The sequence below is a fragment of the Oratosquilla oratoria genome, chromosome 8, assembly GCF_046742065.1.
Source record: "Oratosquilla oratoria isolate Oo_2021 chromosome 8, ASM4674206v1, whole genome shotgun sequence".
NCBI classification, from domain to species: domain Eukaryota; kingdom Metazoa; phylum Arthropoda; class Malacostraca; order Stomatopoda; family Squillidae; genus Oratosquilla; species Oratosquilla oratoria.
The window spans coordinates 38,819,055-38,835,001 of NC_134784.1; positions in this window are offsets into that span (position 1 = coordinate 38,819,055).

The following is a 15,947-nucleotide window of genomic DNA, read 5'->3' on the forward strand; positions in this document are numbered from 1 at the left end:
CATCAATAAAAAAACAAATAAGGACTCAACTCTAACGAAGAGAAGACAGAGAGAAAATCAATAAAGCTTCAACTCTCTAAGTTAAGTTATTATATGAGCGCTAGCTATTAAAGAATGGTGAACAACTTCTGAGTGCAGACTAAATAAAGAAAAAAGTAAAAAGGACTAAAATGAAATATAAAAACAGCTCGTGAGGTAAGAGTACAAGAAAAAGGTTGTAGATATACTGGGAGAAAGAAAAAATAAAATCGGAATGGAAATTTATTTAGTGGCATATAAGAATGAAGATAGGTATGCGTGTAGGAAACTCAGTAAAAATAGGAAAAAAGAGGAAAATGAATGAGAGGTGAAAAATAGATGCAGTTATGGTGAGCAATACATATAAATGTGCAAAGAAAAATATAAAAATAGAATAATTTTATCAACGAAAAGGGAGAATCAAATGATGCCGGTACGTGGAAATTTCACTCACTTGAATAATCAAAATTTTTCCAAACCAAATTAAATCAACTGCCGTTGTGCAGAAGAACATTTTTAAAAAAGATGGCAACAGCCAATGGATTTACTATATCTACCCAATGTTTTCCAGATGTTTGTTTACCCACAATCATTAAAATTTGTTACTAAGTCAGGTTTAGTTAACGTGCATTTAAGCTCTTTCAGCCAAGTGGTATTGCTAAGATTTCATTCAGTCTAACGCGAGATAGTTTTACTCATCTAAAGAAAGAAAAAAATATTGAAGGGGTTGTTGATTGATTAATAGCCCCATCTGTAATATGCCGTTCCCCCCCCCCCCAGCATTTGAACTAAATATCTGGCATAATAAAGAGGCGGACTGAGACACTGGGTCAGGAAAATGGGTTATATTTTTTCCACCTTCCTTATCTTCCTTCAAAACACACACACACACACACACACACACACACACACACACACACACACACACACACACACACACACACACACACACACACACACACACACACACACACACACACACACACACACACACACACACACACACACACACACACACACACACACACACACACACACACACACACACACACACACACACACACACAGTTGGTAGAACGCTGAGCTGCCACGAAAGTGGCCCGCAGCTCCTGGTTCGAATCCTGCCCAGAGCCGAAATTATTTCGGTACTGCTGCGCTTCGGGTCGTTACTCTGACTCTCGTGGGCGGGGAGTTGGGTGTGTGTGTGTGAAAGGTCATAGCATTACCCATAGATCGGACCTACGAGCTCTGAGCTCTCTTCCGGGAGGGAAATAGCTGTCGATCACGAGTCCAACACGTGATCCAAAGACCAAGTGAATACAGTGAACACACACACACACACACACACACACACACACACACACACACACACACACACACACACACACACACACACACACACACACACACACACACACACACACACACACACACACACACACACACACACACACACACACATATATATATATATATATATATACATATATATATATATGTATATATATATACATATATATATATACATATATATATACATATATATGTATATATATATATATACATATACATATACATATACATATACATATACATATACATATATATCCCATCTGGGGTATTGGCTGCACATTATTGTGGCTAAGTAGTATGCAAATGATACTTTAGGGTCTATATGGGGTGTCCCTACGGACCAGAGTCACACATAATTTTGTCTGTGATAGAGGAAATCTTTGTTCATAGAGAAATAATGATACTTTATTATACAGCGGTTTTTCCTCCGTTATGCTGTCCCCCAAGCTGTTCTTAGTGTTCTGTACAATTTTTCTGAATATCAATTTCCCTTTTTCGCCTAACCCTGTGGTGGGGAATAGAATACTGACACCAAGTCTTCCCATTCGAGTTGTATGAGGCGGCAAAAATGGGACGGGGATAGGACTAGGCATCCGTCTCCCTGTAGCCCCAAAGGGACATTCCTAGAATAAATGTAAAGGCATAAGAGGGTCTAGGAGTTTTCCAACCAATAGCTTATGGTTTGTTTATTTTTTCAATGTGCGTGGATGTGATACAGATGAGAGTAAAAGGGAAGAGATAGGCATTATGTTTGTGAGAAGAAAGATGGATGTATTAGCATTTAGTGAAACGAAGTTTAGAGGGAGGGGTGAGTGTGAGTTTGGGAGTTTAGTTTGGAGGATCTCAGGAGTGAAGAGAGGACGAGGGAGGGAAGGGTGGGTATATTAGTAAGTGAAGAGATAGGTAAACGTGTAGTGGAGTGGAAGGAGGTTTCTTCAAGGTTAATGTAGATGAAGGTGTAACTGAGAAGGGAGAAATGGGTTTTTGTAAGTGTATATGGGCCTGCTAGTGAGAAGAATGTAGAGGAAAGGAAGACTTTTGGGATGAATTTAAATGAGTGCATAGAGGGATAAGGGAGAAATGTCAATGTTGTGGTATTGGGAGTCCTTAATGCTAGAGTAGGAAATGAACCAATAGACGGAGTGGTTGGGAAGTCTGGAGTTCCAGAAAAAAAAAGGAATGGAGAATTGATGGTGGAGATATGTCTAGAGAGTTGATAGCAAATACAATGTTTAGGAAGAAAGTCAAGGATAAGTACACATGGAAGAGGGTGGTGGATGGAAGGGTGGTAGATAGAGCGTTAATAGAATATATAGTGATAACCAGGAGTATAGTAGGAAGAGTTAAGGGAGTGTCATATCGCTTTATATATATATATGTATATATACCTATAAATATATATGTATATATACCTATATATATACAGTATATATATATAATATATATACATATATATACATATATATATATACATGTATATATTCATATATATATATGTATATACATATACATATACATATACATATATATATACATATATATACACATACACATACACATACACATACACATACACATATACATATACATATACATATACATATACATATACATATACATATACATATACATATACATATACATATACTGTAGGTGATTTTTTTCTCTTCAAATATGTGTTTAATGAATTTAGGTAAAAATACCTCTTGCATTAGTGTGTAATTCCTCAGGGTATTGTGTTCCTCCCATGTATATATAAGGCATAATGAACATTTAATGAAGATATAGTAAGCTCTAGTCAAGCTCTAATTACTAAGTGGAAAATCCTTCCACATCATTCAGCTTGGTATGAAGTGGAAGCTTAGAGCCTGGGGAACAAATCTTATTGAATACATTTTTTCAAACTAGTACCTCTATTTTTTTTATTGATTTGCTTCTCTGAATAATTCAAAAATACTTCAAAGTTCAGGTTTCATAGATTTTTTTGATTTTTTTTTTACTATAGAAAATAAAGAGCATGATGTTTTCTTTAAAATGAAACAAAAATTACAAAAACCCATAAAGAACAACCGAATATATTACAACAGAAAGAACAAAAACATAAACTTTACAGGGCAGGGGGATATAAATTTTCGCGACCATTTTTCTCAACCATTTGTTTGATGGTTGCAATGTATAGCAAATCTCCAATTTCCTCTTCTTTGCTGATGAAGTGTGAGGTGAGGGTAAGTGGTGTGGCGTGGAGAAGGTGCAAGGTGGGCGTGGTTAGTAAATGCTTGCGGAGTGCTAGGTGCAGCTGTGCTGCTTTTCTCCCCTTTCTTTCTTTTTCCTTCTTCTTGTTTCTATTTCAGACACTCACGGGCCCTCTCTATATTCTGCCACTTCGCTATCTTGTTTCTTGTTAATTTTTCCATAATCACAGCAACAATACATGGCGAAGAATCAAAATTGTTACGTACATTGAGAGCGCCACGATCGACGTCACCTTACTTTGACCTTTTCAAGAGTACTGGTGCCCTGTATACTGTCTTTGTGGGGTATGCTGGTGGGAGGAGTTGCTAAATATCTCCATAACACAATTCAGTAGCAGAAACGAAATAACTATAGAAATGTTAACGCTATTTCAATATACAATGGGATTGCCAGAGGTTGCTAATATTTTATTTACTTTATGCTGTATAAAATAGAAATGAAATAAAGTCGTATAACTTTGTATGAGTGTTGCCACCATCTTAGAGATTCTTTTGAAATGTTTGTCCCATATTCGCTCATGTACCAGAATTTTTCGAATGATCGCTGGTGACGCTCCCTAAAGGATGTACATGTTCTAAGGGGAGAGAATACGAGAATATCAGATAATGTTTTGGTGGAAGGTAAGTTGAGAGTGGAGGATAGATGAACAGAGAGGAAAAAGACAGAAGGTAGGAAGGTGCTTAGAGTGAACTGCTTAAATGGGAGGGGAAAGGAGGAGTACAAGAAGCTGAGAGAGGAGTGGGAGGGAGTGAAGGACAGAGTAGAGCTAGGAGTGGAGGAGGAATGGGGATGGTTTAAGGAGGGAGTCATAAAGTGTGCAAAGATGGTGTGTGGAACAAAGAAGACGGGAGGAAATAGAAGGAAGGGTAGTGAGTAGTGGGATGAGAAAGCAAAGAAGGTTGTGGAAGAGAAGAAGCAGGCTTTCACATATTGGTTACAAAATAGGACGAGGGAATGATATGAGAGGTACAAAGAAAAGAGAAGAGAAGTAAAGCATACTGTAAAGGAGGCAAAGAGGAGAACTTAAGAGTATGACAAAAAATGAAAGTAATAACAAATTGGAAAGACATTAAGGGAGGAAGAGGCAAATTAAGTGGAAAAGAAAAGGTAAAAGGTGCAGATGGAGAGATGATAATGGAAGAGAAGGCAGTGAGAGGAAGATGGTCAGAGTATTTTAGGGAGTTGCTAAATGTGAAGGAGGATAGGGAGGGAAAGGTAGTTGTAGTGGGAAACGCAAAGAAAATGACCGTGATGAGTAAGGAAAATGGAGGAGAAATAAGGAAAGATGAAGTGAAGGCAGTTGTAAAGATGGTGAGAGCAGGTAAGGCACCTGGTCTGGATGGATGTCATGCAAAATGTCTGAAAGAAGGAGGTACAATGATGATAGACTGGCTACTGAGGTTATTTAATGTTTATTTAAGAGAGGGTAGAGTGCGGAAGGACTGTATAGTTCCACTTTACAAAGGAAAAGGGGACAAGTGTAAGTGTATTAGTTTCAGAGGGATAAGTTTTTAAAGTGTAGTTGGGAAGGCTTATGGGAGGGTCTTGATTGAGAAAATTAGGAGGGGAACTGAGGGAATTGGTGAGGAACAGTGGGTTTAGGACAGGTAGGAGTTGCGTAGATTAGATTTTTGTGGTAAGACAGATCTGTGAGAAAGCTATAGGAAAAGGTAAGGATGTATTTTGGGCTTTTATGGATCTGGAAAAGGCTTATGACAGGGTAGACAGGAAGGCACTGTGGTAGTTATTTCAGATATATTGGATAGGAGGAAAGCTTTTAAGATTAGTCAAGAGTTTTTACGAGAGTAGTAGAGCATATGTCAGGATTAGAAATGGAGAGAGTGAGTGATTTGAGGTAATGGTGGGTCTCCGTCAGGGATGTGTTATGTCGTCCTGGCTGTTCATTTTATACATGGATGGGGTGGTGCGAGAGGTAAATGCAAGGGTAGTGGGTCAGGGATGGTTAAATAAAATGGAGAAAAGTGGGACATATGCCAGTTGTTGTTTGCTGACCACAATGCACCTGTAGCAGGATCAGAGAAGGGATTGAGGAAGTTGATGGCAGGGTTTGGGAAGTTGAAGATAAATGTGGGTAAAAGCAAGGTGATGAGATGTAGAAGAGAAGAAAGTTGCAGCAGACTAGGTGTGAGTATTAAGGGAGAGGGATTGGAGAAAGTGATTATTTTTAGGTACTTGGGTATTAATGTGGCAGGAAAGGGTGGAGTGGAGGTGGAGGTAGAATGTAGAGTGAGAGAAGCGAGTAAATGCCATGAGGGATAAAAAAGTGTAATGAGAAATAAACATTTGGGACTGGATGCTAACGGGAGATTGTATGAAGGAGTGGTTGTGCCGACAGCACTGTACAGGGCAGAAACATGGAACACAAGAGAGGAAGAGAGGAGGATTTTTAATGTGTTTGAGATGAGGTGCTTGAGAAGTATGATGGGGGTTACTAGGCTAGATAGAGTGAGAAATGAGGAGGTGAGGAGGAGAACGTGGGTAGAAAGGGAGTTTGGAGATAGGGTTGATGAAATAATATTAGGATGGTTTGGACACATGGAAAAAATATTGGAGAAAGACTAGTAAAAGAGGGGCGACCTAGGATGAGATGGATGGATGGGGTAAAAGGGGCATTGGGAAAGAGGGGAATATGTGTTGAGGAAGGATGGGAGAGGAGAGAAGATAGATGTGAATGGAGAATAGTTGTGTATGGATGATGTTGTGGTACATAAGGGGCAGTGGGTGGGGGAGGGGGGAGTATGTATGAGAAATAAATTGACGCAGCCCAAATTGATTTCTCCCCGTCTTCTTCTTCTTCTTCTTCTTCTTCTTCTCTCTCTCTCTCTCTCTCTCTCTCTCTCTCTCTCTCTCTCTCTCTCTCTTTCTCTCTCTATCTGTGTGTGTGTGTATGTGTGTGTGTGTGTGTGTGTGTGTGTGTGTGTGTGTGTGTGTATGTGTTTGTGTATTTGTGTGTGTATGTGTGTGTGTGTGTGTGTGTGTGTGCGTGTGTGTGCGTGTGTGTGAGTGTGTGTGAGTGTGTATTTGTATGTGTGTGTGCGTGTGGAAATACTGTCAATACCTTTCCCAAGCCTCAAAGGAGTTTTGGAATATAGATAGGTGGAGATAGCATTCCCTGTGTAACGAAGATTATGTACTCGTAGCTTATTTTGAATGGCCACATTGATAGGCTGTTATACTATTCTTTATTATTATTTCTTATTGTGTCTGCTAACAGCTTGTCAATTATCTTCCTGCGGCTACTGTGGCTGAAATATATCCTTTTATCAACTTGGCAATCCCTTGACAGGAAAAAATAAATCTTATGTAACAGGAAATAGGATTCCATTTTATTTGCATCATGCAGTTCTTTTGTTTTATCAATTTGTTTGACTTAAAAAGTGAAAGTATCTTTTATTCAGTCCCTAGTTTACATATTTACCAAATTCACTGTTATACTACATTTACAAAGGGAGAAAATAACATTTTCTTTTAATAAAAAATAGAGTAGACTGATCATAGAATCTTACCTCCTTACCTCATGGTTCTTATGGTTGTGAACATTCTTAAAATTTTGCAAATCAGATGGTCCTTTAAATTTAATCAAGTCGTTAGGTCATATCTAACACAAAATGTGTACAAACAACGATATCGTCATAATGAAAGTAGAATACTAAAGATAATTGCTGAAATGAAGTAGCTCTAGGTGTATATTTCCATACATATTTGATGTTCCTCATAGCTAGGTGTTTTTAAGGTAGTCCCTGCTCCCAAAGAGAATTTGGGAATGTAAGGAGATCAGAAAGGATATATCTTCAGGTTGAATTGGATTTTAACCTGGGATTTTTGGTATATAATACTCTAAGGTAAATAAAACCATGTGTTGTCTTCTGAAACCAAATCATTGTAACCAACAAATCATTTTGCATTTGCAGTAGAGTTCACAAATACTGATATTTTTAAAAATGAAAAATCATACTGAAAAAAAAAACAGGCTGAAAAACAAGAAATGTATTTGGTTAAAGCATCAGAAGTGCAAACGTACCTCTTCGTTACCGAGGGATACAGCGGAGATGAATAAGATAGCAGTCGGCAGTCACGACAAATATATATATATATATATATATATATATATACATATACATATATATATATATATATATATATATATGTATATATATATATATGTATATAAATAAAAATAGAATAAAAAATGCAATATGTTAAAGAAGAGGTTAATTAAGGTGATGTAAAACATTTGCCCGGACAAGGGACCACCTCACAGCAGAACAAAATAACCTGGGAGCAACAAATGTTAACTGAAAATGCTACCCAATATAATAAGTATTAAAAAGGATAAGATTCGCTTGGTATTAAGTGAAAAATTAGAAATAGAAGGTGATGTCACAGAATAGAATAAAATATTATTTTTGTCCCTGCAAGCAAGGCCGTTCCAATTTGAAAAATCTATGTACTCTCAGTACGATCCAGGGTTGATCTTTTTCCCAATATGCCTCCATCTGGATTTTGTTTGGATATTTTTAATCATCTTATGCTTTTTGTCTTTTTGAAATAAATAACATTTACACGCGTCGTCGCTTTCAAATCCAATAAGAATTCTTTTTCCTTTCACTAATAGTTTACTTGCCATATTCATAGATTGTTTTTCTTCTTATTCCTCTCTTTTTTATACTATAACAGCATACCATCCACATCTACTTGAACTGTGCTACTTTCCCCTCATAACTTGCAGTAGGGGTTGGTGTTATTTTGCAAAAATCATCCTTTCGATGCGGTACCCCCCTAATATTATGGGCTAGGCATACCTGAATCCGGAAATACCAACATTTGGTCTGTGGGATCATCATAACCACCCTGTATATACTGTTTGAAAGTTGCCACCCTCAAAATCAACCAAAAATATGACATCTGTGTGATTTTGCATGATGATAATTTTTTTCTGTGTGTGCTTTCAGGTGGAACAGATTATATATAACTGTTTACAGGAACATAATATTATTTCTCTTTTTGCAGGTTGAATCGATATAGCGTAAACACGAGACATTATTCCAGGAAGATTCTGTGTGATGTGGACTATATATAGAGAGCAGAATAACCACATGGGATGTTCCTGAATGACAAAGATGTCATACAGAATATGCTCTACTTGCTGCGGCCAAAGCGGGCAGGCCAAGCTCAGCGCTCCAAGGATGCACCAGTTCAGCTGCTGGCAGAGCTGGTGCAGGAGCATTGGATATTCTGATGAGGCTGAAGCACACCTTTGTTTTTATCACCCTTATTGCGGAATATGCTCCTATTGATGTATATACGCTTGAAGACAAGGAAATGTTCTATGCAAAGCCTGGTTCTATAGCTGAATAGTGCAGTTTCGTTTCTCTTACACGATGAAAATCTTCTCTTCGTCCTTTCATGTGGAATATAGAGAAGACTGCGAGAAATCTCTTCGGACTGCGTGAAAATATTATCCATACACAGCCATTCTCAACTCATCCCTATCCCCTGCTTTATCTCTTCCTTGCTCGGAAGATACTCCCACTCCTTCTCATATCCGCTCTCACCCCCTCCACCCATCTCAACATCGGTCGTCCCCCTCAAATTTATTCTATTTACCTCTGCTTTCCACAATCTTTTTGCTGGTCTTTATTCATTCATTATTTCCATGTGACTAAACCACCCCAATAATCTTTCTTGAGCCCTGTCTGGCAGCTCCGTGTCCATCCCCGTTCTCCTCCACTCTTTCTCATTTCTCACTCTATCCAAAATTGAAAGCCCGACCTTAATTCTCAGATACTTCATCTCAAACGCATTTAAAGTTCACTTTTCTGCTTCTCTCAAACTCCTATACAGTGTCACAGCCACAATAATTCCTTTATATATCTTCCCTTTGCACTCATTCACAGAGGCCTATTTCTCATGACACTTTTGAATCCCCCATGACATTTACTTGCATCCCTCAGTCTACAGTTTACACCCACCTTTCTCCCCCGGTTCCTGCCACATGCGATCCCAAACACTTAAAATTATCCATTTCCTTCAGCCTCTCTCCTTTAAGATTTGCTTTTAATCTCGCTGCCATCCTCCCCCTTGTATATCCCATCACCTTACTTTTGTCTACATTTACCCTTAACTCTCTTCTACCACATACCTTCCCTAAATTCCTTTGACTCCATCACAAGCGTAGAACTATCCGCAAAAAAGGCTCAAATCTCACATCTTTCCATTATCTTTAAACATCTTCAGTCCCCTGTCCATTACCCTCGCATTTCTCTCCCGTAACACCCCATCCTTTTACACATTAAATAGCCATGGTGACATGACACAGCCATGACACAGCCCTACCTATATCTCAAACCTTTAACTCTCTCCATTCCAAATAACACATCCTTTAATACTCTCGTAATATTTTTTTCATTTACCTCGACAGCTTTCCCCGAGTTCTATATATATGCAATGCTTCATAGAGTTCCTTACTGTCAACCATGCCACAAGCTTTCTCCAAATCCAAAAAATGCAGAAAAATATCCTTACTTTTTTGCCAAAACTTCATCCTAATCTGCATTACAAAAAAAGAAAGAAAAAAGAAAGAAAATAGATAAATAAATAGATAAGAAATTGACAAATTATATATATACATATACATATACATATATATATATATATATATGTATATATGTATGTGTATATATATATATATATATGAAAAAGGTGGAAAAAGAGAGTCACGGGTCTCGTTCCGAGTTTATTCCTGACTGGTTTCGCTTGTAGCTTCAACATTCCTCTGAAGAAGCTAGAAGAGAAACCGGTCAGGAATGAACTCGGAACGAGACCCGTGACTCTCTTTTTTCCACCTTTTTCAACTTGTCACAATATCTCAACATATATATATATATATATATAAACAAGCATAATGATACCTAAATAGAGGCAACTTAGATCAATAAATGAATAGAATATATAATAAAATAAAAGTAATTAAATAGATAAATAGAATAAAAAATTTGGAAAAAATAATGTAAGCTAAGAAATAATTTTTTTTAGACGACTAAATAATATATAAATCATGATAAGAAATGAAGAAAAATTAAAAGAGTTTACATACATAATCAAAACTAAGATTATTGATCAAATTAAGACAAATTAAAGGTAAAAGATTCATATGAGGAATGTTTTCTAAGTTTCTGGTGTCAAAAAATGATCATGCTCCTTTTTTTTTTCTTTCTCACATTGTCCACTTTACACTATCCTAAATGTTCACCGTGTCTTATAGGAAATGGCATTGTATCCTTCATTACTTCCACGAGTCAAAAGGAATTTGCCATTCAATTTTCAATTTGCTCTTATTTTCCGTCAGTTCTTTCTTTCTATCCCCCGTCATCTTCTTCATCTTTCCTCTCCATTACATACTTTTCTTATTCTTGTCTCATCTCCTATTCTCTATTCTATCCTCCACCTCTCCTTTACTTACTTTTCTTCCTTTTCTTTCCCTTATTGTTCTTTCTTTATTGTCTTAATCTTTTATTTTTCTCCATCACACTCCCTTTCACCCTCCCCCTGTCCTCTTCCTTTGTTTGCCACCCCTCGAAGCCTTCAATTGTCTTTTTTTATTTGTGTGTCACTTTTATTTTCCATTAAATTTCATCCTCTGCTGGAGTTGTATAATCCTGAAGTTTGTCGCCATTATACACTGTTTTAGACCACCGACTCGACAATATTGTAATTACTCAATGGCCGGATTCTTCCTGGACTTTGTCAGACCGATATGATCAGTGTCTGTCTAGAAGTTTATCACAAATAACCCTGTCAGACCCTTAAGCATAGCAAAATGCTTGTTCCTGCTCATATGCTGTTTGTAGAAATGATGGGTAAGCTAAGAATGTGAAAACGTATTGAGACTTTATTTAGTTTATATATCCAAACTATTAGTAGGATATAAAAGAGGTAAATGCTTGGGTATATATGGATACCATTTATTGTTACTGATTGTATAATTTTTCTTGTCCAAAAACAGCGTAATTTTTTTTATAGAGCAAGGGCCATATATCCAGTCACATTACTCTGTTTAAAATGCCTGAAAATATAAACGTATACATAAAAAGGAAGCCTCTGTGATTAGATGTGTCCAAATGTACGTTTACAAACAAGTGTATCGTGTATGCATTTTTAAGTAACTGTGTGTGTAGGTGTGAGTGTAGGTGTAGGTGTGCGTCATATGTGTATGTGAATGTACATGTGAAGGTCTATATGAATGTGTATGTGTATATGCATGTGTATGTGTACGTTAATGCATATATTCATGTGTGTGACACATGTGTATGTGAATACATATGTGTATGTGCAAGTGTATGTGTATGTGTTTGTGTATGTGTATGTGTATGTGTATGTATATGTGTATGTGTATGTTTATGTGTATATGGTTGCGTATGTGTATGTGTATGTGTATGTGTATGTGTATATGTACGTGTATGAGTATGTGTATGTGTATGAGTATGAGTATGTGTATGTGCATGTGTATGTGCATGTGTATGTGTATGTGCATGTGTATGTGTATGTGTGTGTGCATAAGCATGTGTATGTGTATGCACATGTGCATGTGCATGTGTATGCGTATATGTACGTGTATGTGTATGTGTATGTGTATGTGTATATGTATATGTATGTGTATGTGTATGTGTATGTATATGTGTATGCGTATGTATAAGTGTTTGTGTATGTGAAATTACGAGAATATGTGGTTTAAAGTGAATCTGGGGCTGTGTCAACATATTTTCTATATGTGTAAGTGGATGGGGTAGTATAGGGATTAAAATCGACGGTGATGGGCACAGTATTGAAGATGGCTAGAAGTGGTGGAGGGAAACGGAATATGAGGTAAGCGTTGTTTGCTGATGCCTCTGCGCTTGTGACCGGGTCAGAGGAGGACCTGAGGGAGTTTATGACGGAGTTTATGGATATATGTGATACGAAGAGGTTGAAGATAACTGTGGATAAAAGCAAGATTATGAGATGTACAAGAGGTGGAAGTAGCAGCTAAGTCGATGCAAATCTTAAAAGACAGAGGTCATAGGAAGTGGATATTTTTAAGTATTTAGGATCACTCGTAGCAGGGGATGGAGAAGTGGGGGTGAAGGTAAACTGTACACTGAGGGTAAAAAGTACATTTCTTGGGGGAAAGAAATGCGTCTGGGGATGAATTTGAGGCAAAGAATATATGAAGTTGTATTTGTACCTACAACACAATGGGGGAAGAAACATGTATTAAGTAAGGCAGAAATGAGAGATTTAAATGTGTTTGAGATGAAGTGTTTGGAAAATGTGGTGGATGCTACAAGGAGGGATAGGTTGAGAAATGAACTGATCAGAAGGAAAGCAAGGTTGGAAAAATAGTGGGTAGATAGGACTCATGAAATATTATTGAGATGGTTTAATCACATAGAAAGAACAAATGAGGAAAGAGTGCGGAAGTAAGAAGTTGATGGAGTAATCTTGAGGGCAATACCGAGAATGAGGCGGATGGACGGGATAAGGAGGCTTTGAGTAAATGGGGAATGTCTGTTATCAGGGAAGGGAGAAGGAAATAGATAGGTGCGAGTAGAGAATAGTTGTGAATGGAATATAAATTGACACGACTTGAAGGGATTTTTCCTCATCTGCTCTATTTTTGCATGAGATGACGAGGAGGAAGGGTCGCCTTATAAATGAAGTGGCAAGACCCTACTGATGATGTGCTGTGTCTTGCTGTTTTGCTTCTAATTCATGTCGTGGGCGGGAGAAGGGATGACCCTTCATCCACAAGAAGCTAAGGTAAGAGGGAAACAGGGGTGGTGGATGGGAGTAGAATGGGTGGTAATGGATGCTTGACTTGGCTGATTACCTCTGTTATAAGGGGGAAGAAGCCCTCGGAAGATGGATAGAGAGAATACCATTATGATTATCATTGTTGCTGGTATTAACTAAAAATTGTGTTTTCACCATTTGTAAAATTCTCTCTTTTATTATCAGACGTTTCACTTCTTTTTCGTAAATGCACCTTTACAACACGCGAATTTTCTTGCTTGTTCTCCAATTGTTTCTAGTTTCCTCTTCTACTTATGACTTCGCCTCTTTCCTTTTTTCCCTTTTCCCCGCCTTACCTGACTTTGTTTCCTTTTCCATTTACCGTGATTCTCCCCTCATTAATCTTTCGTCCAAAGTTTACCTCGCAAGTTTGCAAATGCGGTCTTTCATTCTTCCTCGTACTTTCTGCTTATGATTGGCTTGGTATTCCACCCTTCACGCAAAAATCAGTCTATTTTCCTTTCCTCCCTCCCCCCTATCTCTCATTGTACCCGTCATCTCCCTCTCTCGTCGTCTTTCTTCAGCTTTCTCCTTTCCAGCCTCTTTCTTCCTTTATTCTGCTTCGCTCATCCCCTCTACTCCATTCTCTCAATCGTCCACAGATTTTCTCCTCTCTCTTTCCTCCCCTTTCCGTGTCTCTTTCTCCATCTTACTAGTGACCTTTCTCTTTACCTCCTTTTTTTTCTTTCTTTCAGATTTTACAACCTCCACCCCATTGGCTCACTTGCCTCCTGACTCTTTCCATCAGCCTCTTCATTTTCCTTTTTCTTTCTTCCTCCCTCCTTCCGCCACCTCACCCCACCCTCACCCTTCTTTCTCTTCCTTCTTCCTTCCTCCCTCCTCTTTCCACTCACCTTCTTTCTCGTCTTTCATTCTTTCTCCCTTTCTCTTGCTTCCCTTCTTCCTCCCTCTTCCCTCATCATTCTTACTTTTCCTTCTACCTACTTCCTACCTCATTTCTCCTTTTACCTCCTTACCTCTTCTTCCATCCATCCCTTTCCTCCTCCACCCTTCATCATTTTTTCTCCCTTTTTCATCCTTACTCCATATATAGCCATTTTGCAAACTTCATACTGTTTCCTTCTTTCGAAACGACAAAGACACTCCTCTTTCTTCCTCTCTCTTGCCCTCCTCACTGTGCTTCACTTCACCTGACATGTAATGTTTTCTTTCTCCTTCCAAACTCTTCCTTTGTTCCTATGTCCAACATGATGATCTCTCCTATTTCCTCCTTTCTGCCTCAATCCTCCTTCTTTATTCCTTCCCCTCCATCTGTTCCTTCTCTCTCTAACTCATAACTCACCCCCAATTGTTATTGACTCTTATTCTCGCTCTTCCCACATCCTTCCTCCCACTTCGATCCTCCCTTCTCTCCCTTCTTCCCCCTCCTCTCTACTTGCCCTTCCATTTTCCCTCCCTTCCTTTACTCTCCCTATTCTTTCCTCCCCTCTCCGTCCTTTAATGCCGTCTCTATAGACTAAAGTCATGCAGCACTTTTGATTCTTTGTGACTGAAGACTAGTCTCCACTTTTATCTTCTAAATTACTATTCCCCCTCTCTGATCCTCTCATTAAATCTCTCCTTAAACGACTATATGAATACGGCTCTTTTGAGCGATATTATCACCAAAGATAGAAGCGATGGTTAAAGTCGAGGAAAAATACTCCCTACTCCCTCCTCCGTCCTCTCTCTTTCTTCCGCCTTTCCTCCTCCTTACTCCTTTCTCTCTCTTCCCTTCTCTCTTTCACCTCTCCCATCTTCCCTTTTCCCTCCTTCTTCCACCCCTACTTCCTCCTTCATTTCTACTTCCTCTTTTCTATCTACTCCCTTCCATATGCTAACACTTACTTTCTTATTATTCCATCTATATTTATTTCTTTCCCTCACATTCGAATCTATTCTTTCCCTATTTTTCTCTTGTTCACTCTTCTCCCACCTAGCCCCTTCTCTCTTTAGTCTCACTGAAGGCCTTCATGAAACAAAAGAGATATTCCATTTAGTCCACGATTTGAGCAATAACACCCTTTCCCTTCACTAAATCCAAGAACACCCATACCATCTCCACCATCCAGCTAACACCATCCGCACCATCCCCCACAATCAACAACGTCATCTCCACCATCATCACCATCCCCACCATATCTCTCACCACCTAAACCACGACCAAGACATCCAGCACGGATAACATTACGTCTACCACCACTAGGGCTTCCTTCAGCGCCATCAACACCATAACTTTAGCAACTATGACCTCAAACACCATACCAACACAAAAACAAGCCACCCTAATCCCACTTCCTCCAGTCTCACCATATATTCATATATACATATATATATATATATGATTTCAAGAAATCTACAGCGACAATGGCGTTGTTGAGTTTATATTGGAGCTTTAATTTCTCTCGTGCAACACGTTTTCTGTGGTGGTTCCAAATAGTTGAGAAGGTGTCCAAAAGACATTGGGTGCG